At 40.2% G+C, this 21,824-nt stretch overlaps 1 protein-coding gene across 1 annotated transcript in view; it reads left to right on the plus strand.

Annotated features, from left to right (window-relative positions):
* The window catches only part of LOC145999549 (chymotrypsin-like protease CTRL-1), a 149,411-nt gene that overhangs the window by 89,424 nt on the left and 38,163 nt on the right, over nucleotides 1–21,824 (plus strand). Inside the window, exon 3 of the mRNA XM_083136551.1 lies at nucleotides 3,310–3,393. The gene's annotated coding sequence lies outside the window, so the exon portion shown is untranslated. The remainder of the gene's footprint in view (nucleotides 1–3,309; nucleotides 3,394–21,824) is intronic.

Below are 21,824 nucleotides of genomic sequence, written 5' to 3' on the forward strand. Positions count from 1 at the left end.
AGAGAAGGTGAAATAGAAGAGAAAAGTAAGGGGAGATAGGAGAGAGAGAGAGAAACAGAAGAGAGCAAGCGAGAGAAAAAGGGGGCGTGGATACACATGGTGCAAAGTTCACATTGACTGGACGAAACAGTCTTCATAGTGGCGACTCGTGGAATTTTTGGGGTGTAGGAAGTTATGGTAAACAGACCGAGGAAAGTTTTCGAAAATGCGTTCAATTACACAGTGACATGTATCGCCTATACCTTGGATTAGCAATTGGATTTGTAATGTTAGCTGCAGGCCCTCCCTACCTGTCATGTGTGGATTAAGAACAGCTTTGCCAATACCAACCTCCTGATAAGAAAAGGTGCTGTTTCAACTCATAAATTACGCTAAATGTGATAAAATTATGCTAGGGTTTTTTATTATTATTATTAATTTATTATCATCATTTTCTGATGACTGTAGTTGTTTTAAGTTCAATTTTATTTTGCTATTTTGGAGTTGTGAACCGCGTTATTGATTATTTATTGTAGTTAAGCAACATTAGGAATTTCGACCATTCAATAAAATGGGTTTAGCATAGTGCTTGAAAAAAGTTGAAGAAAATTCCACGACTGGTAACGACGTCCGTTTGCTTTATTTGTGACCTCCAACTCTTTGTACCGATTTCCTTTTATGAAATGTTCCTCCCTTGTTAGATCTGGGAGGATAAAGAAAATATGAAAACAAGAGGATGAATCAGGGCCTGTAAAAGCTTGTATCTTGGTCGGCATAATTCCTTTTGCTTGAAACAAATCCGCTAGAGAAGTACAAACAAGATCTGGACATTTTCTTAAAAATAAATATTTCCTCAAAATATCTTCATTAGAATTCAATTTCTCTTTTTCCCAGGGACGGCCGTTTTTGAGATGATGCTTGATTCAAATTTTGCTAGGTTTTTTAGAACCATTGTGCTAGAGTTGGCATCACTGTTGAGGAACCCACGGGACCTTCCTCGAGGACCGTATAACTGGGCAACCCCCCGCGTACCCCCGCCCTTCCTTGCACTGTCCTTCACCCATCTGCCTGTACGATGACTTGAAAGGTTCCTCAGCGGCAGGCAAAGACGGTCGTCTTTGGGCAACAGATCTGGAACGAGCGGGTGATAGCTAGCACATTGACTCTTGACAGTCGAGTAGCGAACCTTGATTGCGCTCAAAATTTTATAACGCTCATTATACTCTTGAAAAGTAGAAAACTGGAAATAAGTATAAATGAAACTGTAGGAAGTTCCTCACTTCCTACATGGAGGAATCGCCACTGTGTCTTCAATATAATATCTACGAAAATTAACAAGAATCACATCACAGTACATATAACTGATTCGATCCTTTTCAACAGCAAAAATGTCAGAAAGGCTGGTAATTTGTTCAATTATAATTGAGGGATTTCAGGCGATAATTCAACTAGCACTCTGAACAATTTTAATCACTTTCTGTCTTCGGTATTAACTCGTTATCCTATCCTTAATGCGAATCTTCATTTTTAAAAAACTTCTGCGACCGGTAGGACATCTAGGAGGAGGATTTATACTCCAAACTTGGAAGAAAGTTGCACACCAGTTGAACGAGCTCGCGCAACCGGTCGGATGGCGCACAGTTGCAGTGAGATGGGGCTGGCCCATTTAGAAGAAGAAAACGACCTGCAGCGGCGTGACTTCATCTGTGCCACCTCGGGAGATATTATGCTCGTTCAGTAGTGGATAAATAGTGCATTAGGGAAAGCTGGTTCGCCGCCCTTGAAATGAACTATGCGAGCCACCAATGACGCAAGAACGTTTTCGGATTTGCCCAGAGTTACACGTTAAAGGGGGGAAAATTCGTTATATACATTTTACTTATCAATTTGTTCATATTCGTGTATTTCTGCTTTTGAAATAATTTGGAATTGATGTGTGCGCTTCAATTTCTAATTAACGACTTACGATTTTACATGTGAATTTGTTATTTCACGGAAATATGTATTTGTTCAACTGCAGACAGTGTTTCCAGCCTAGATTTTGCTTCACTAGAGCAGTAAGCTTTCCTGTTTCCTGATTGCAAAACTTTATAAAATTTGAAGCAATCATCAAATTTAAATTTATTTCTTCTATTCGTATATTTGAATTGGGATTGCATCCGATCTGCACCATTCATAAATTTGTGGACATTTCTGCGCAATTTTTCCAGGGAAATTAAGGTATTCAAAAACATATCAATGGTCCAAGCATTATAACACCCAAAATTCCAGTATGATTATATCTATAGTTTTTTCTTCTTCTTCTTCTTCTTCTTAACCGAGCCCTCAACGTCTTTCCAAACAGATATGCAACTGGCCATAGGTTGACACCAAAATTTTGTGGTTCGTATTGGGAATGAAACCGCACGTATCAAAGGCAAGAGCACCAACCACTCATGTATAATGGTGCCCATTTATTGTTCATCCTCATAGTTTCATTTTATGTAGATAATGAAAAAGTCAAACAATGTTAGGTTTCTATTTACAAAACTGCCTGCTGCTCCCTTCTGTCTTCCCTTTTTCTATACTTTCCTATTTTTGCGTTCTCTCTCTTCCTATTTCATTTCTATTTTATTCTTTGTCAATCTCTTATTACTATTTTCTGTACTTTTATCTCGCTCTCCTTATTTTCAATCTCTTTCGCATTATCTCTCTTCTCCTCTCTTCATCGTTATGTACGTTCTTCTATTTTATTTCTCTTCTTCATTTTCGTGTCTGTTCTATCTTTTCTTCTTGTCTTCCCTCCATTTTTCTCTTCTTTTTTTAGTTTTTCTCTCTCACTTCATTCATTCTTTTCTTCCTTATGTACCATCGTCCCCCTTTCTCACTCTCTCTAGTCTCTCATTCCTTCTTTCCCTCTTCTATTCTTCTACCTCTTTGTCTTTTTCTCTTCTTTTTCTTCCTTCTCTCAATTACTATTTCCTTCATCTTTCTTGTCTTTCTCTTTCTACTCTTTTATCTTTCCTTTTTCTTTATTTTCTTCCTCCTTATTTTCATTATCTATTTTTAGCATTCCCTCTCTCTCTCTCTCTGTCCTTCTCTATCATTCTATACATAAAACCGTCACAGACCGACTGTCAATCGGTCTGCAATCTCCCGGACAAAGCCCTTGACACAGAATGATCCCTGCGCACCATCATTAAAGTTCATGCGGGATGGTTGCACGATTACGTGGGACGTTAGTTTCTAAATCTGTCGGTGATGGCAGCTCTGTCCTGATTTTTCCCCAACTCTCACTCTGGTAAATGGGAAAACACGCCGACTGATCCTCTCTCTCACCTTCCGTTTCAGACCATCGGAACTGTCGCCCGCTGCAGCCGACTTCAGACACTTCCTTCAGAGTTCCGAGGGCGGATAGGTTTCAGAGAAAACAAGGTAGGTGCTTCATTCTTCGCATTTTTCTTAATTTCAAAACGCCTTCATTAAGTATATGTGTACCCGTAAAGGTCTGCCTGCCAGAAACCTCACTCCACGACCACGAGTAAGCGCGGGAAAGAAGAGCCAATCAGAGAGCGACTCAGCAATGGTTACCGAAGCTGATTGGTAGCTTGACTCACGTGCGCGCTGTTACGTCAATTTTTACCGGGATAACGCGGTAGTTGCAATGAAATTTAGCAGGAATAGTACAGGGCATCTCAAAACTATCCAAACAATTTTAAGTTGGTAAAGAAAAAGTGAAAGAAAATAAAGAATGACTATTTCTGAACGTCTTAGGTCTGATATCAGAAGATTCAGTCCTTTCTATTTATGAATGCTACTGCTGTTGTCTTTCAGTGTCACTTTTTATCACTTCATTACGTCTGAAATGACTCAGCGCAGAAAAACCAAGGTCCCCTTTATCTATTTTGTGGAAGGGACAACAATGGAGAAGAGAATCAACAATGAGACATTCAGTGTTTGTCGAGACTGGCTTTTGGATTCCCCAAGTCCATTAAAATTGCTTACAAACAATCTGAGGCACGAAGAATGGTAAACAAACTGCCGAGGGACAACATGGTTGTTTGCACTCTCACATAGGCGCAGGAATTGTGCAAGATTTTCATGGGGAGAATTGTTGAAAGTTTCTTAAACCTATAATAATAATTAGGGGCCGGGTAATTATATATCTTGTGTTAACATTTTCAGATCATATCAGTGAAATGTTTGCGTTTTATGCCAAAAAGTGTCGAAAATATGTTCATAAATACATATATTGACATATTTTACTCAGGAAGTACATATATTTGCATATTTCCTGATATTTTCATATTAAAAACATGTAAAGGTAAAGTAAAGTGCTCCCCCTGTGGTTTGCACCACGCCATGAAGGCGTATAGGGGGGGGTGGAGTTAGGGTCCCACACTTTCTTGATCACGGCCGAAAGTTGGGGGTGATGTGATCAGCACCACACCCCTGGCCGCCTAGCTGGAGGATGTTTTATGAAAAATTTATTAACCGTGCAGCCCTCCAATTCGAGCACCTTATGTCAAGGGCGCCCGAAGAGGGGGCCAGGGGACAAGTGTCCACCCTGAAATATCTATAAAGACATCATCTAATGTTAATTGTGAAAGTGTAGCGTGAAAACATATACGAGGAATGCCGTTAAAGACAGCAGACAAAGTACATATGCAAATTATCCTATTGCTGGGGATGATTTGTGAGAATGCACTTAACTGGAGGAAACAATCACTCCCAGTTTCCTCCACTTTAAGCACTGCTGCACCCCTGAGAAAAGAAAAATTCTGCGGGCGGCCTTGCCTTATGCAAAACTTTATGAATGCAACTTTTTGCCACAACTTTGCCGCCTACTTTTTGTACATGAATTTTCACACCTTAGATATCTTGTGACCTTCGATCGGACGTGAAGTAATAGCCCCCCCCCCCCCCGTCCCGACACACACACACACACCCAGGGGATGGAGAGAAATCGCTTGTCGCCTGCAGCCATTCTGTCTCGAAGCCACACACACCCAAGGACAACGAAGATCCGTGAAAAAGGTGCCATCTTGAACGTCATCGTCATTATGACGTCAAGGAAAGCATTATTTACTATTACTCCTACCGGGAGCAATCGGGAAATGTGCCCGAGCCGGAACTGTCTATGATTTCACAAATTACACATTAATTCCGAGAAGGAATGCAACATTTTATGGACGGGATGCGTGGGACTGGCTTCTGTTACGATGAACTATGTTCTCATCCAATGGTTACGATACATTTAACATACCTGAACACAGCTTTGACTTTTGATGCTAAGTTTGAACTAGATGGAAAACTTACCAATAGATGGCAATCGTTATTATAATTTTGCTTAATTTCAAACCCACTTATCGTAACCCACTTCACTCTTTGAGAATGTTTTCATTAATACGTACCGATTTATGCCTCTAAGGTAGAAAAGTTAACTTATCAAACATTCCATAATGATAGTTGTAGCGTTTTTGGAGAAGAGTTTCTTTCGAATTTGTGCTTGTCTACAATTTATAAGTCAACGAATAGTATTTCAAGGAACTCAAGCATGATATTTTTTCTCAAATCCCTTAAATACGCTAAATGTATAGAGATAGTTCTTTAAACTATTTTCCTAACTTTCACACAGAATCCAAAATGTGTAAATTGATACAAATATGTTTACTCCAGTAACACATCAAAATGCATAAACTGCTAATAATGCACGCTTTTGGTGTGTGAAAATACACACAGAATCAGCTGCTCTGTCGTGTAATGCACTAAAATATTTAAATTGCGATCACATAAGATAATTTGAAACAAATTGAACGTTTAATTATGCCTAAAAGCGCATCAACCGTGATTTGATACATTGCAAGTTCTATGTGTAGACAATCGAGCCGATGAAACCTGTGTTCGACATTTGTCCACTTTACGCTGTAGATCCAGAAGCTAGCCAATCTGCGAACTTCCTCTCCCACTGATTTTTTTCTATTTGTAGATTACATAGTTTGATCATATGATTAGACGGCATGTGGACTAAAAATACGCAGGCCCGTAGCTAGGGGTAGGATAAGGAGGTTGGATCACCAGGCACAGGGAGAGCCATTCAAAGCCTTTTTAAAGACAAGGAAGTCAGAATATGCGACGAAATTTACACTTGCAGAGGTAAGGGGAGAAGGAAAACATACAGGGTGTTACTAGACCCTTAAACCTTGTTGACGATTTTGCATCACTCTAATTATTTTCTTTCTGAGATATTAGTCGTGTTATATAAAAAAATGTATATTTCCCTTAGAATAATGTGTAATGCATAGTTTGTAAAGATCTTATTTTTCCAAGCTAACTCTCTAGCCTTCTTAAACCCGAAGGTTCATGGCTGCAGCAACACAAGCCTTCCATCTGTACCTATCCTGAGCAAGATCTATATATTCTTTACCATCCCTGCCGATCTCCTCTATGTCCATCTCAACGTTATCCCCTCTATCTTCGTCTTGGCCTTCCTACTGGTCTCTTACCATCAGATTTCCAACGAGAATCCTGTAAACTCTTCTTTCCTCTCCCATTCGTGCCACATGGCGTGCCCACCTAAGTCTTCTGGATTTAATTATTCTAATAATATCTGGACATGAATACAAATTATGCAGTTCTAAATTATGTAACCTTCTTCACTCACCTGTCTCATCATCCCTATTAAGTCCAAATATTGTTCTAAGGATTTTAATTTCAAATACTCGTAATTTATGTTCCTCTTTCAATGTAAGGGACCACGTTTCGCATCCATATAATACTACAGGCAAAATTACTGTTTTGTATATTTTAATTTTCAGTTTCTAGATATGATAAGAGAAGACAAAAGTTTATGAATAGAAAAGTAACATGCATTTCCTGAATTAAGCCTGCTTTTTATTTCCTCTTTAATATCATTTTCATTTCTTAGTATTATCCTAAGTATTTCTTTCTTTTTCAAGCAGAGTTGGATAATTTAAAATTACATATTTTCTATTGAGAACATACTGCACACTGACTATATTTCTTATTGTAATTATTATTCTTCAACTTTTTTTTCCTCCTTTCACTTGTAGGCTTATATTCTGGTAACGCACTGTAGTGACCCAAAGTAGTAGTAATAATATGAAGGGGCAGGGGGAAAAACGATGAATGTTGATTCGAGACGATTTGCCAGGAAATGAGAAACAAGTATTTCTATTCATAAATACGCCATTATATGCCAAAATAATTATTTTTAAGTACCTTTTTACTCCCACAGATGTAGTTAACCATAGGAAAATGTTGCTGGAGAATCCGAGGAAACCAAAGGAGTAATAAGCAAAATTATGCCGAAAAATGTGGTTTTAATTCTACATTGCAGGTGTGCACTAATGAACAAAGACAAAATGAGAGTAACACTACAACATTAAAAAGAGTGGTTTGTTATTTATCAAACTATCATCAAAATGAAAAAAGTTGGATCAGTCTTGGGGGTAACTCACAAACTATTCCTGATCATCAACTAAGTAGTCCACAGAGAGATCCTCATCATTTTCTACCGTAGCGTTGGTGGTTAGCATGATCTCGTAAAACTATTGAGACTCTGGGTTGGTGAGAAATCGCTTCAAATCCTGGAGATCCTTGTACTTGAGCAAAGGAATGGGCAGCGGTCCATCGTACAGGTTTCTCAAAATGGTTCTAGTAGAGGTCCCTTTGATCTTTCCTCGCTTCGGTGGTCGCCACATGACATCAGCGCGCAAGTAAGTGCAAATATAGGTATTGCGGTAGAAAATTTTGGTAGGGTTTTCAGCTCGTATCTCCAAACAACGCACTGGCCTGGTAGGAAATGGACATTTTGGCAGGTAAATTGGCTTCAAGAACTCAGTCCACGTCTTGAAGAGCTCCTTCGTACTGTTTACCACAGGAAATGGCTTTGGTTTGTGTCTGCTGCTCCTTATTACATCTCTTCATTCGTCCGGCAACTCAACATGGGACTGTTGATTTATGTAGCTCATGTTTTTATCGCACTTTAAGTAGGAGTGGCCCCTGATTGGAAAACATGTTGATGGCATCGAAACGACGTTTTTCTGTCACGAGATAGTGGAGGTATCGAATGACTGTATAGTTCTTGTTCTGGCCGGCACAAGAATCACAAAAGATGACCACGCGAGGAACTTTTTCCGGCAAAACGTTGTGCACAATACTGTCTACCATAGAGCACACATCATCTGACACTTTATGAGCAACGGTCTCGTCGTACGTGAAGAAAACTGAATCACCAGAGGAAAGGATGTGAATATTGAAGCTGTAGAAGTTCAACTGACGTTTATAATACACATCATTGGTGCTAATGTTGGGGGTCGGTAAATTTTTCTGAACATCCATGGTAACTGCAGCTATGGTGTCATCCTTTCCACTCTTCTTTTTGTATAACTTCTTGATGGAATAAAACTTCTGAGTTTTCAGTAAATGAAGTTTGTGTTCTGTTTCCAGTCTTGAGAGTTCTGTTACTCTTTTTGATTTTTCAGTCATTGATGCCAGCTTTAACCACAGCTTTTTGCGACTTGTACGAGTCACTAAACATATATACAAGTTCCAACCACAACTGTACCAATCTAATTAAAGTTGTCTGTGACATCTTGCACATAATTTGGAATAACAAACATTTAAAAATCTTAATATCTCAACAAATATTAAGCAAACATTCAGGTTAGTCACAAACAGTACACAATAGAACTGATCACAACACTGCACGATTCAACACACGTACAACGAACGACTGGAATAACCTTCCCGTAGCGCTAAACCGTTTCAGTGAGGCAGACATTATTTAACAGAAAACACTCATCGTTCTCCCCCAACGCTCGGATTTTCATCGTTTTTCCCCCTTGCTCCGTATGTTTGAATGCGTTTTTCAGGCACTTCTCACCGTTTTCCCAACCAAGGCCGTTCACATTCTTATAGTACAGCTTCTGAGTTATCAGATGGCGCTGCGATCTCAAAATGGGCGAAAAATCGACATTCATCGTTTTTCCCCCTGGGTCTTCATATGTTTTGGAAAAAGTTCTTCACATAGTAGTAAGACATATCTGACAATTATTTCATTTCAAAATGTTTATGATGTAAATATACCGAAGGACGCACATAAAATGTAGACGGGCTCCGTGGTCATGTAACCCACCCTCGATTTCGCAAGGATTTTTTTTATGAAGATTAAGTGTTGCTAAGTGTGAAGAAAGAAATTCTGGAGCGCGGAAAGTAATTTTTGGAGTTCTACGTGCTACGAAACTTACATTTTTTAATATTTAAATTCCTTACCTACGTAACGTTCATACGATTTTTCAGGGCTTCCACCATGGATTCATGTCACAGACGCACGTCTACACATTCTCTTTTTCTTCTTACGATTGACTTGTGGAATGGGATAATTTGCGATATGTTATTGCGAGACGCGATGAGGAATATCACTCAACTTATTGTTGAACGGTATCCTCAACGTGGAACATCGTGCACATTTTTTTTTGGCAACTGCAGGTCGTAAACGGGAGGGTTGTATTTTCTGAATGACTTGTGGGATGGGATAATTTGAGACTTGTTATATGATGGAACGTACGGGGAGGGTAGTATTCTGTGGAAAAGGACAACAAAGACTTTGGCCATACGACTTACTCAACTTTAACTTCGATCCGCAAGTGCCTGGCCTGCGGATAAAGAGGTGAGTTACCTTATGAGATTTTTTGGTACCTTTATAATGTTTCAGTGCGGAAAATAGTGTTGGGCAGGTTTCTAACATGCCTTCCAAAGGGACTCTATAGAGAAAGGCGGGTAGCCGGAGCGAAGCGGAGGCGGAGCCGCGGTAGCGGTAGGGGGCGGAGCCGCGGTAGCGGTAGGTTAATTACCCCAGGTCCGGAGCCCGGAATCGACGGGAAATTTTGACAGCAATTTTCATGACATTTCTTGGGGTACAGCCCTGAAAAACCGACTTTCACATACATCGATCAGTACGGATGCTACGAAACTAACATGGCCGCAAGTAGACTTCCACCTCGCAACTTTAAACGGCTACATCTCAACTATAAACGGCTGTACAGTACTAAATACTTCTTTCCGCGCTCCAGAATTTCTATATTGACACTTAGCAACACATAATCTTCATAAAAAAGAAAAACAATCTTTCGAAATCGAGGGTGGGTTAGATGACCACGGACCCTGTAGGTGCTTGGTAGTGGGGAGAAAAGGGGCCGCCAAACCACAATCCTGCCAAGGGTACCAAAATATCTAGCTACGGGACTGAAAAAAAGGATGAAAATGGTGTAGGCTGTACAGTGGGATCCATGAGAATTATCGTGCAAATTGTACACCACCATGTTCGTACACTTTATTTGACCCAATAAGAGCTTCAAGACTTAAAAGAAAACTTAAAACAAGCTGTTGACAACTTCTGCACCAGCATACATAAAAATCCATCGCTTAAAAAAACGCAGGATGTAAGAGAAAAATTAATGAAAATAGCCATGGACAATTTGCACGGTAATACTCATGGATCCCACTGTACAATAACCATTTTACACCAGTCCCTGTCAAATGAACTCAACTGATAAGGTCAGCTGGAGCCATCTATCAACAGTTTCGTGTACTACATCAGATGTCACGCATTGAAATTCCACCACATCTGCCTCATCTGCTTTACCTTGATATCTCACAAAAATTGTCAGAAATAGCAGGCAATTATTTTCACCCGCGTGCGGTGGGAAAACAATTATTTACACACGCAAACATTTAGAAACGCAAAACGTCAATTTCCTACTCCAATCTTCGTTTCTTTCGCCGTCTTACATAAGCATGTATTTTTCTCTCTGCTTGTAACTTGTGATTTCTCACAGTGTTGGCAGATACAAAGGAGATAATATTTCGCATGACCTTACGAGGAATCTAATTGGTTCCTTCTAAGTAACCAGGCTTTCTGTATACTATGATCAAGCGGAAGCATAAAACGGCAAAGGTGTGAGATGACGTGGATAAATATTGTATACTTGGCTCAAGTGTTTTATCTCTTTATCTTGATAAATTACTGGGAGGAATTAAAATCATATTTGTATCTGCTCGGCGACAACTGACAGAGAAAAATATACTTCAATACTAATTGCTGCAGTTAATAAGCGGATATGTCCTTAATGTAGTTTTGGATAACAATCCCTTCACCTGGAGTGTGAATTAACGTAAGGATCCTCCCCTTAAAAGTGGCGTGCCCAAGGGGATTCTTGGGGTTCATAACCCCCTTTAGTCCAATATTGCTGCAAAAAGAACAACAAAGGCAAGAAAAGAAAGCAAAATGAAAGCTGACTACTAAAAAAGTATACGTAACACCCCACCCCCTTTCGAAAGTTCTGGACACGCCACTGCAAGGGTAGTTCTATCCCCCTACCATAAGCAGCTTGTAGAAGTAACAAGTTATTTTTTAGAGCAACGGTAACACTCAGTTACTTATTTCTAGTAACAAAATGCAGTTACTTATTTCTAGTAACAAAATGCAGTTACTTTTTTACAGTTTCTTGTTGCATTTTAACATTACTGATGTAATGATGTAATGAGAACCACGCTCCGGCCGCCTTCACCGCCCAGGTTATCCCTAGGTATTCTTTTGAATGAATGAATGAATTGTTGTTTTAAGTCCACTTTATGCACAGAAAGGCTAATCGGGACTGGACCTACAGTTTAAAGTGGGATCCGAACCACTGTGCCATGTGCCTCCACCGGGTATTGAACCCGGGCCCCCTTGATTACAAGGCAACAACGCTACCACTGCGCTATCGGGGAGGCCCTAGGTGATATGATCCATATTTTTATGTGACGTCATCAGTAGAAAATATGTCACTATTGTATTTATTTTGTAAAAGAAAGAGTAATTTCTTTGTTATTATAGTTATTATATGTAATAACGCACCTGGTTTGTAATGTATATCTTTTGTTTAATGTTTATTGTATTTTATGCTTTGTTATAAGTAGTTTAATGTATCTTCATGTTTGCAAGAGTGCACTATACGAATTTGTATTTCTAAAGATGTATAGATGTCAGTTTTGTTGATAGTATCCTTTTGTAGATAGGGAGTGATTCATCTGTACTTTAATCTGTGTTCTCGAAAAGAGTATAAAAGCGAGGATATCGCGTAAGAAATCATCACACTTTCGCCACGGATCGTCGAAGCTTTTAAACTTAAAAAGAACTCCTTGGTGTTGTGCATACATCCTGGTATGGTAGTTCGGGGCGCAAGCTAGGCCTATGTGAACATAGGTACGCCGATAGCCATGCATTGATGATATGCACAATACTGCAACCATTCTACGTAAAATAATAAAGTTAGCCTAAAGATTAATTTGGAAATAAAAGGCTAAAGAGCAAATATTGGCTCGGTTATCATTGCATATCTCTTGGTGTGGTAGTTCGGGGCGCAAGCTAGGTCTATGTGATCATAGGCTTGCCGATAGCCACGCATTGAGTTTTATGCGTTTTAATTGAGTCAATTCATCGACAAAGCGAAATCCTCGCCCTCGTCTCAAGTATAGTTGCATTATAATTGCAATAAATAAAGAATAAAACTTTTCAGTTTATACATACGGCAGTAATGTGGTTTTATTTCTCTGTGCTGTGAATATTGTCTTTGCCTAACACTATCCCTGTACCTGAGAGGAGTCTGTGTACTTCACCGAGTCTCATCGTTCACCGCTGAGTATTATTAAGTTAATATTAATAGTATAATAATACGACGCGTACATACATAAGTTAGTTTTAGAACGTGTCAAGTGGCAGCTCAACGTGTTGGCTCGATTTTGTAGTGTACAAGGGCAAGACCATTGTTTAAAGTTGAGATTAATTGTGCAAGAGCACTGAACTTTCATATTTATAGAAAAGCACAGAACTACTTCGTTCGAAATGGAAAGAAAACATTTGCGTAGCGCAAATAAAAATCTTGCTTCAAATTCAGAGCTTAATGTTCCCGATTGTTGTCGGAACATTGATAAAGATAAAACCACATTTGTGTGCAAGAAATGTACAAAGCTTCTACATTATGAATGTTGTGGCTTACATGTTCGATCTGAAAGCCACGAAGCTACCGATTTCGTTTGTAAAGACTGTGAATCATTGTCTACAACTATTACATCTGATCCATTAAATATGTTTGAAGCTTTAAAAACCATGATTGAAGGAATTAGCAAGCAGCAAGTTGAAAGTATGGAAACATTACAGGCTGATATTAGCAAACAGTCTGAAGCACTGAAAGCTGATATCTGTAAACAGTCTGAAACCTTACAGGCTGATATTAAACAACAAGCTGATTCCATTACCAGTTTGAAAGCTGATATGTGTAAACAGTCTGAAACCTTACAGGCTGATATTAAACAACAAGCTGATTCCATTACCAGCTTGAAAGCTGATATCTGTAGACAATCTGACATATTAAAAGAAGATATCCTCAGACAATGTGCGTTGCTAAAGGATGATATCGGTAAGCAGCACGATGAATCTATAAAAGTATTAAGAGCTGAAATAGGCGAGATGGCCTGTGAGATTCAACAACTGAAGTCTGAGAATGAGGAAACTAGGGCGCGATTCTCTGAAGAAATCCGGCAGGCTAGAGAGATAGACTTTGATGACTTCCGGCGTAGCTTGGCTGCCGATGTAAATAAAGCCACGGAAAGTGTTCGCATCGATGTAGAGGATATAAATTCGAGATTCACTGCGGAGTGCAATAAGATTATTGAAAAACAGCTGACAATGGAACAGATATTGACCGAGGCCGAGACTGACAAAATACGATTCCGATCTGAGGTTCAAGAAGATATTGGTCAGATTTCCGTTGTTGTATCTCAGAGAAGCAAGGATGTTGAGGAAATAAAGACTCAAGTAGAACAGCTTACGAATCAGTTAGAGACCATGCACGTCACCCGGCAAACAGAAACAGAAACTGGATCTCGAACAGCTGGTCATCCGTCTGCAGTTGCTGAGAGTGCAGCGTTGCCAACCATGAACATTGAACTAAATGAAGCGATGAACAGAGCCGGTGGAGAGAGAACTAGGGAAGACAAACAAGTTTGTCGCCCACGAGTTGCTGCTGGTTCAAGAGCTAATGAAGTGGCGTCTGCTGTTCCACCTACCTTTAGTCTTTCGGGCGATGACCGAGGTTACAGAGAGCGTGAATCTCGCAGGGCACGGTATCGTCATTATGAAGAAGGGGCAAAGAGGAAACGTCTAGAAAGGAAGAAAGATCGCAGTTCCTCCTCTTCCAGCACCAGCTCTGACTCTCAGTATCAAGCAAAAATCAGGAAGCGAACACGAAGGCATGGCAATTCAAGGAATTCAAGGAGCGGGCCAGATGACTCGCCGCCAACAAATCAGCGATCAGCAATGACTGGAACTCCAAGGATGGCAGACCTTAATTCCTTGTCAAAGTTCAAGGGAGACCTGGAAGCCCAAAATGCTGAGCAATACTTAAAAGAACTTAATATCAATTTTGATTTAATGCAGATTCCATACGAATACCGATTGGAAATTATTCCTCGGCTTTTCAAGGGCCAGGCTGAGCATTGGTTTCGAGCAAACCAGTTAGAGTTCAAGTCCTATTCTGATTTCTGCCGTCGTTTTCGCAAACAATATGCTTCAGAAGAGGCCAAAGAGAGGCAGCTGACAGCAGTGAGATCTCGCCGATACTTAAAGCAGTCCGGTATGAGCATGGAGGAATATGCCTGGTCTATTTACTCAGCCTACCGCAATCTGTCTGCTCGTTACATAGAACCTGAGATTGTGAATTTAATCATCTCCCAGCTTCCATATAGAGCTCGCAGTCTGAGTCTAGCTAATTCTCCTCAAACTGTACGCCAACTAGCCGACTTTCTGAAAAGGTTCGAGGTGCTTGAGGAACAAGACAGTTGGAAGCCTTCGTGGAATAGAGAAGGTGCTGGCCAGGGAAATGTTCCTAGACAAAATAGAATTGGAAACCAAAACCCCCGGGTCAGACAAGTTACGCAGAACCATAGAAATGGTTATTCCAATTACAACAGGCGGCGTAATCCTCCTAGAAGGGAAGGCAGGAACAACTACGCACGTGGACCGCGTCGTTCCAGATCTGATCCAGAAGACCATTCCCGTGACTCTTCACGTAACGCCTCTGAACCCAGTAATTTCAGAGCGACGGCGCCTCCGTTTGAACCTTCTGCTTCACGTTTGACGAACGAGCAACGTCAAAGCGTCGACATAACAAGAGACTTTTGTTGGGCACCCTCGACTAGTGCTAATCCGAGTGGTATGCAGTCGGATTTAGCCAGTCGCCCAACGTGAATTCTTCGTTCCCGATCATGGTTGGGCTAAAATCTTGGACTTCTCTGGGAACAGATGACAGCGTTATAAATAGTGAAGACAATCATCTTTTTGTTGTGCTAACCCTCAATGAAGGAGAACAAAGTTTAGATAGAGCACTACAACAGGCAGTTAGAAAGGAAAATTTACCCAGGGCTCCGTTAATTAAAGCAACTGTAGCAGGCGTCGATTTTATTTGTGTTCTGGACACTGGAAGCGAATGTAATCTCATGAGCTACGTCATTTGGAAGAAGATTAAATAGAAGCTGCCGTCATTGCAGTTACAACCATGTCCAGTGTTAGGCTGACTGATTTCACTGGGAGAAACAAAACTAGAGTTGTGGGATGTAGACAAGTATATCTAGAGATTGCTGGAAGACATTTATTGGAAGACATGTTTGTCTTGAAAGGTCTCGAAGCTGACTTTATTTTGGGCTACCCATTCCTCAGGAAATATGAAGCAGGAATTGACCTACAGCGCGAGAAGTTATCCCTCACCGTAGACGGAGTTCCGGTAGAGCAGGACCTCGTGAATAATGTATCTTCGACAGTGACGTATGTAAGAAAAGTCCGTGAAGATTCCCATGTCGATCAGTGGACGGCTAGTCCTGACGACATTCTTCAGAAGGTCAATGCGAATGAGATTTTATGCGAAAGGGGTAGAAGCCAATTGAAAGAAGTCTTATTGAAGCATAGAGATGTATTTTCCGAGAGACCAGGTACTACTAAAAACTTCCAGTGTGAGATTGAACTCACCACCACAGAACCAGTGTATCGATCTCCATATCCCATACCTATAGCAAAAAGGAAACTCCTGGAGGAAGAATTAGAAAAGTGGAGACAATGGGGTGTTATAATGCCTTGTAATTCCCCTTACTTGAACCCTTTAATTGTAGTCGACAAGCCTGACGGTACAGTACGCCCTTGCATTGACTTCAGAAATTTGAATAAAATTGTACGTGTTCCACGAAATTCAGTTGAGCCCATTTCGGATGCCTTACAAAAATTTAAAGGTGCTCGTTATTTTACAAATCTGGATCTGGCTTCTGGATATTTACAGATCCCTGTAAAAGCTGACTGCCAACCATGTACTGCCTTCTCCTATAAAGGACGTCAATGGATGTTTGCTCGAATGCCTTTTGGTATCTCTAGTGCTGTGTCAATTTTCATAGCTGCCATGTATGCTGTATTTGGTCCTGAAACCGAAGAGTATCTAACTCAATATATGGATGACTTGCTGATTTTCGACAAAGAACTCTCCAAGCATCTCGAACATCTGGACGAAGTGTTGCAGCGACTCCAAGAAGTGGGGATGACTGTAAAGCTGCGAAAGTGTGAATTTGTAAAAAAGGAAATCACCTACTTGGGTCACGTTGTTTCTGGAGATGCGATCAAAATCCAACCAGACAAAAATTCAGCCGTTAAGCTATTTCCTAAACCTAAAACTAGAAAGGATGTTCGGAAATTTCTTGGCCTCGCCAACTGGAGGCGGAAGTTCATTGAAAATTTTGCAGCAAAATCTGAACCGCTCACCAAGCTGTTAGGTAAAAATCAACGTTGGATTTGGGGAGACGAGGAAGAACAAAGTTTCCAGCTACTGAAGAATGAACTTGTAAGAGATGCTGAATTAGCACAGCCTGATTTTGAACAGGAATTCTGTATCCAATGCGATGCTTCTGGGAAAGGATTGAGTAGTATTCTTTTCCAAATGGATGGTGAAGAGAGAAAGGTCATTCAGTATGCAAGCCGAAAACTGAAGGAGAACGAACGCCATTACTCCATCCATGAGTTAGAATGTTTGGCCATAATCTTTGGAGTTGAGAAGTATGCTGTTTATTTGAAAGGTAGACCCTTCACTATCTACAGTGATCATAAAGGGTTGGTATGGTTACAAGACGCCCGTAACTGGAACAGTCGTTTGACTCGCTGGTCTCTAAAACTCCAACAGTACCAGTATAAAATAGTATACGTCTCTGGTCGCCAAAACGATCTGGCAGATATTTTATCTCGGTATCCTGCTGATGATATACCCCAGATTCATCCTGAAAATAGCCAGCAGACATTCAGAATAAACTACCTGTGGGCCGAAAGAGGAGATATAGATGACGTCGACAAGTGGAGAGAGGCACAATCCTAAGATGAATTCTGCAAAAATTTACTCCAATCTCTAAATTCTCAGGAACCTAACCTCAGATTGCATCGTTCCTATCGCATTCAAGAAGGAATTTTATTTAAGAGAGGATCAGACAATCAGTCCCTTTGGAAATTGTGTGTTCCGGTGTTAATGAAGCAACCTCTCTTGAAAGTAATTCATGATGAAGCTGGACATTTTGGAGCATCCAAGACATTGAAGCGACTTGCAGTACGATACTTCTGGAAAGGCATGAAGGATGACGTGATACAGTACATCCGAGATTGTGAAATTTGTGCCCAGAGTAAACCAGACAAATTGGGGATACTCAAGGAGACCCTTCATATCAGTCCCAAGCAACCTCATGAGATGCTTTCTCTGGACTTGATTGGGAAGCTTCTTCGTTCTAATGGATACCAGTACATCTTGAGCCTTATTGATGTGGGTACACGTTTTGTCTCCGCATATGCTTTACGGACTGCCAGCACCACAGAAATTATAAATACGCTTCAGAGAGGATATTTTGCTCACTATCCCAACGTTACGTTTACCCTGAGCGACAGAGGAGCTCAGTTTACCTCTAAGCAGTGGAAAGAATTTACCAAAAGCCGTGGTATCCATCATGTTTGCACAACAGCTTACAATCCAAAGGGGAACATGGTAGAACGAGCAAATCAAGAGATAGTAAGATTACTTCGTTTATTTTGTTATCGAGAACATCAGACTTGGTCGCGATACATATCAAAAGTTGTTTGGTTAATTAATTATTCTATTTCCGAAACTACTGGATATTCGCCTGCTGAACTATTCTTCAATCATCCTATACCCAGAGAGATCCTAACACATTTCAATTGGCCCGAACGGGAAGAAGCCCAACCGGATTGGAAGTCCAAATTATTCTTAGCCCAAGTCAGGGAGAAGAAAAAGCTGTCGAAAGATTTAAAACAGAAGGGAAACGCCAAGACAGTGACAGTTGGAGACTTCGTGATGGTTAGAAACCATTCCTTAAGCTCCTCACTAGATAGGACCATTCAAAAGTTATTTATGTTGTGGATTGGACCTTATATAGTGGACAAAGTGGAAAATAATGTTGTGACATTGCTTATTCCAAGGACTAAAGAATTATATGATAAGGTTAACTTGGATAACCTGAAACTAGTGCGTTTTTCGAAGGATAAAAAGAAAGACTTCGTACTTTAAAACTAAGTTTCCTCCAGGTAGATAACTTCCTTCTTGAAACTTAGTTTTCGAAAGGAAGGGGCAGATGATATGATCCATATTTTTATGTGACGTCATCAGTAGAAAATATGTCACTATTGTATTTATTTTGTAAAAGAAAGAGTAATTTCTTTGTTATTATAGTTATTATATGTAATAACGCACCTGGTTTGTAATGTATATCTTTTGTTTAATGTTTATTGTATTTTATGCTTTGTTATAAGTAGTTTAATGTATCTTCATGTTTGCAAGAGTGCACTATACGATGTATTTCTAAAGATGTATAGATGTCAGTTTTGTTGATAGTATCCTTTTGTAGATAGGGAGTGATTCATCTGTACTTTAATCTGTGTTCTCGAAAAGAGTATAAAAGCGAGGATATCGCGTAAGAAATCATCACACTTTCGCCACGGATCGTCGAAGCTTTTAAACTTAAAAAGAACTCCTTGGTGTTGTGCATACATCCTGGTATGGTAGTTCGGGGCGCAAGCTAGGCCTATGTGAACATAGGTACGCCGATAGCCATGCATTGATGATATGCACAATACTGCAACCATTCTACGTAAAATAATAAAGTTAGCCTAAAGATTAATTTGGAAATAAAAGGCTAAAGAGCAAATATTGGCTCGGTTATCATTGCATATCTCTTGGTGTGGTAGTTCGGGGCGCAAGCTAGGTCTATGTGATCATAGGCTTGCCGATAGCCACGCATTGAGTTTTATGCGTTTTAATTGAGTCAATTCATCGACAAAGCGAAATCCTCGCCCTCGTCTCAAGTATAGTTGCATTATAATTGCAATAAATAAAGAATAAAACTTTTCAGTTTATACATACGGCAGTAATGTGGTTTTATTTCTCTGTGCTGTGAATATTGTCTTTGCCTAACACTATCCCTGTACCTGAGAGGAGTCTGTGTACTTCACCGAGTCTCATCGTTCACCGCTGAGTATTATTAAGTTAATATTAATAGTATAATAATACGACGAGTACATACATAAGTTAGTTTTAGAACGTGTCATAGGTACCCTTTTGTTTGAGGCTGATTGAGCCCAGGAGCCGGTTGTGTAGAGACAAGACCGGAAAAATTTGGACCTAAGGGAGAATTCACACCGAAGAAACACGCGACACGAGTGTTTCACACCGAAGAGACAAAATGCACGCGGCAAGCGACACTGGTTTCTTTGCTCAGTTTGCATGATGGTACCGATATAATTGCATTAATCAGTTTATTTGTCACCCGAAAATAACGTAATGAGAGACATTGTGACATGTAAACTGCGTTGTAAAATTTGTGCAAGTTATTGAAACTTGGGAGAGGCATGTTGTGCACGAGAAAACTGAGAAATACGTAATATGCACTGAAATCAAACTGTATACGCTAGACTTTTCAGCCTGAATAAAACGAATACCTAAACACTAGAGAAATGATTCTCAACCTTCTTGAAACCATGTCACGGTATTCTTTATAAGTCAATGCCCTTAGCTGAAAAATTTTCCTCTTAAATCTTTACAGTATTTAAGATTTTATACATGAATTAACATGTACCTATGAAATTAAATATTGATAAATAAATTCTAGCATAATCATAAGAGTAATAACAGTTTGATTACGTGTGTAGGATTGTTGACAAATATAAGCATATGGAAGTCAAACTGGTAACGTCGTCTCCTTGTAATTAAGTGATCCCGGGTTCGATAACCGGGGAGGCACCGGGCAGATCCAATTCTGATTAGTCTATTTGTGCATAAAATGGACTTAAAAAACGAAAACTCACAACTCAAATATGATATTGGGATTATGATAGTTGTCAACCAGTTTCAGCAGAACATTTCGGTGCTCAGTATAGTTGATACGAGGGCACGGTATCGGGTCGCGGTCCGGTGGTTGAAAAACAATGCACTAGAGTACTTTGCCATGTTGACAAATATATTTTGGACTAAAGTGCCTCCATAAGCTGAGTTTTTCAAATAAAAGCAGTCAGGTAAATGGCCAAAACACAGCCTCTTTTCACGATGTTGAAGGCAAATTACAGCCGATAGATAACTGCATCAAAAAACTTGATAAAGCGAAATGTACCTTGTGTTTAAATCTTAAAACATTGTTAAAACATTGTACATATCGATACTTTATTATATCCACAAATTAGAGGATCAAACATAATACCGGTTGGGCTCTCTTCTAGAGTCTAAATACAGCTCGTTGGAATGAAGCATTCGCTGCGCATGCGCGAACAACAAATGAAGCAACACGATGCACGGTATTGAGAAAACGGCACAGTCCGAGAGGCACGTAAGCGACACGCGACACGCGCATCTTGCCGTGTCTCTTCGGTTCGAAGGTTGCATTGATTACCGAGTGTTGGCTTCCAAGCGACACGTGTTTCGTGTTGCATGTCGCGTGTTTCTTCGGTGTGAATTCTCACTAAGACCACCCACCCCGGGAATCGAATCCGGGTCTCACGCATGGCAGTCAGACGCCCTACCTCATTCAGGATTTCACGACAGACAAACACAAACATCCATGTTTTACCCGGGACCAAGGACGTATTTATGGGGGTGCAGAGGGTCCGCCCCCCCCGAAAGATTTATCAAGTACTAAAATAATGAGAAATATATTCTTTTACGCTACGTCCAACGTGGATACGGGCAGCGCGGTGCGTGCGGTGTGATGCGAGCGCCGCACCGCAGATATGTGCGTGAACGCAGGGAGTGTCCAACGTTACTGCGTGCGATTGTGTTGAGCAGTTGCGACTAACATGGCTTCCAGTTCGGTGCGCTCCGTGCTATTAATGGAAAGTAGTGTAATTAAAATGAAAATATTGAAGGAACACAAGAAACGTCACAGACAAAAGACGCACACAATCTTCAGGAATAGGTTGTCGTATCTCATCATCTGTATCCGCAGCTACGAGCAGATGAAAATGCATTTCATCAGTACACAAGAATGACAATAAACACCTTTGACTATATTGTGAAAAAATTGGATGGTGCTTGTTATCATTAATTCCTGTACTCTCAGCTACGGAATCCCACTCCTTATCAACAATTAAACGATCTTTGTAACGAGGGTTTCTTTTATCCCACAACATATTTCTTGTTTGCACTTCTGCAATAAGCCCTTCCATCTTTCTTGGCGACTGACCACCGGACGGCAAATGCGATACAAAACAAACCTGTTTGAAAATC

This window comes from Lepisma saccharinum, chromosome 15 (genome assembly GCF_977018435.1).
Source record: "Lepisma saccharinum chromosome 15, izLepSacc3.1, whole genome shotgun sequence".
Taxonomy (NCBI): domain Eukaryota; kingdom Metazoa; phylum Arthropoda; class Insecta; order Zygentoma; family Lepismatidae; genus Lepisma; species Lepisma saccharinum.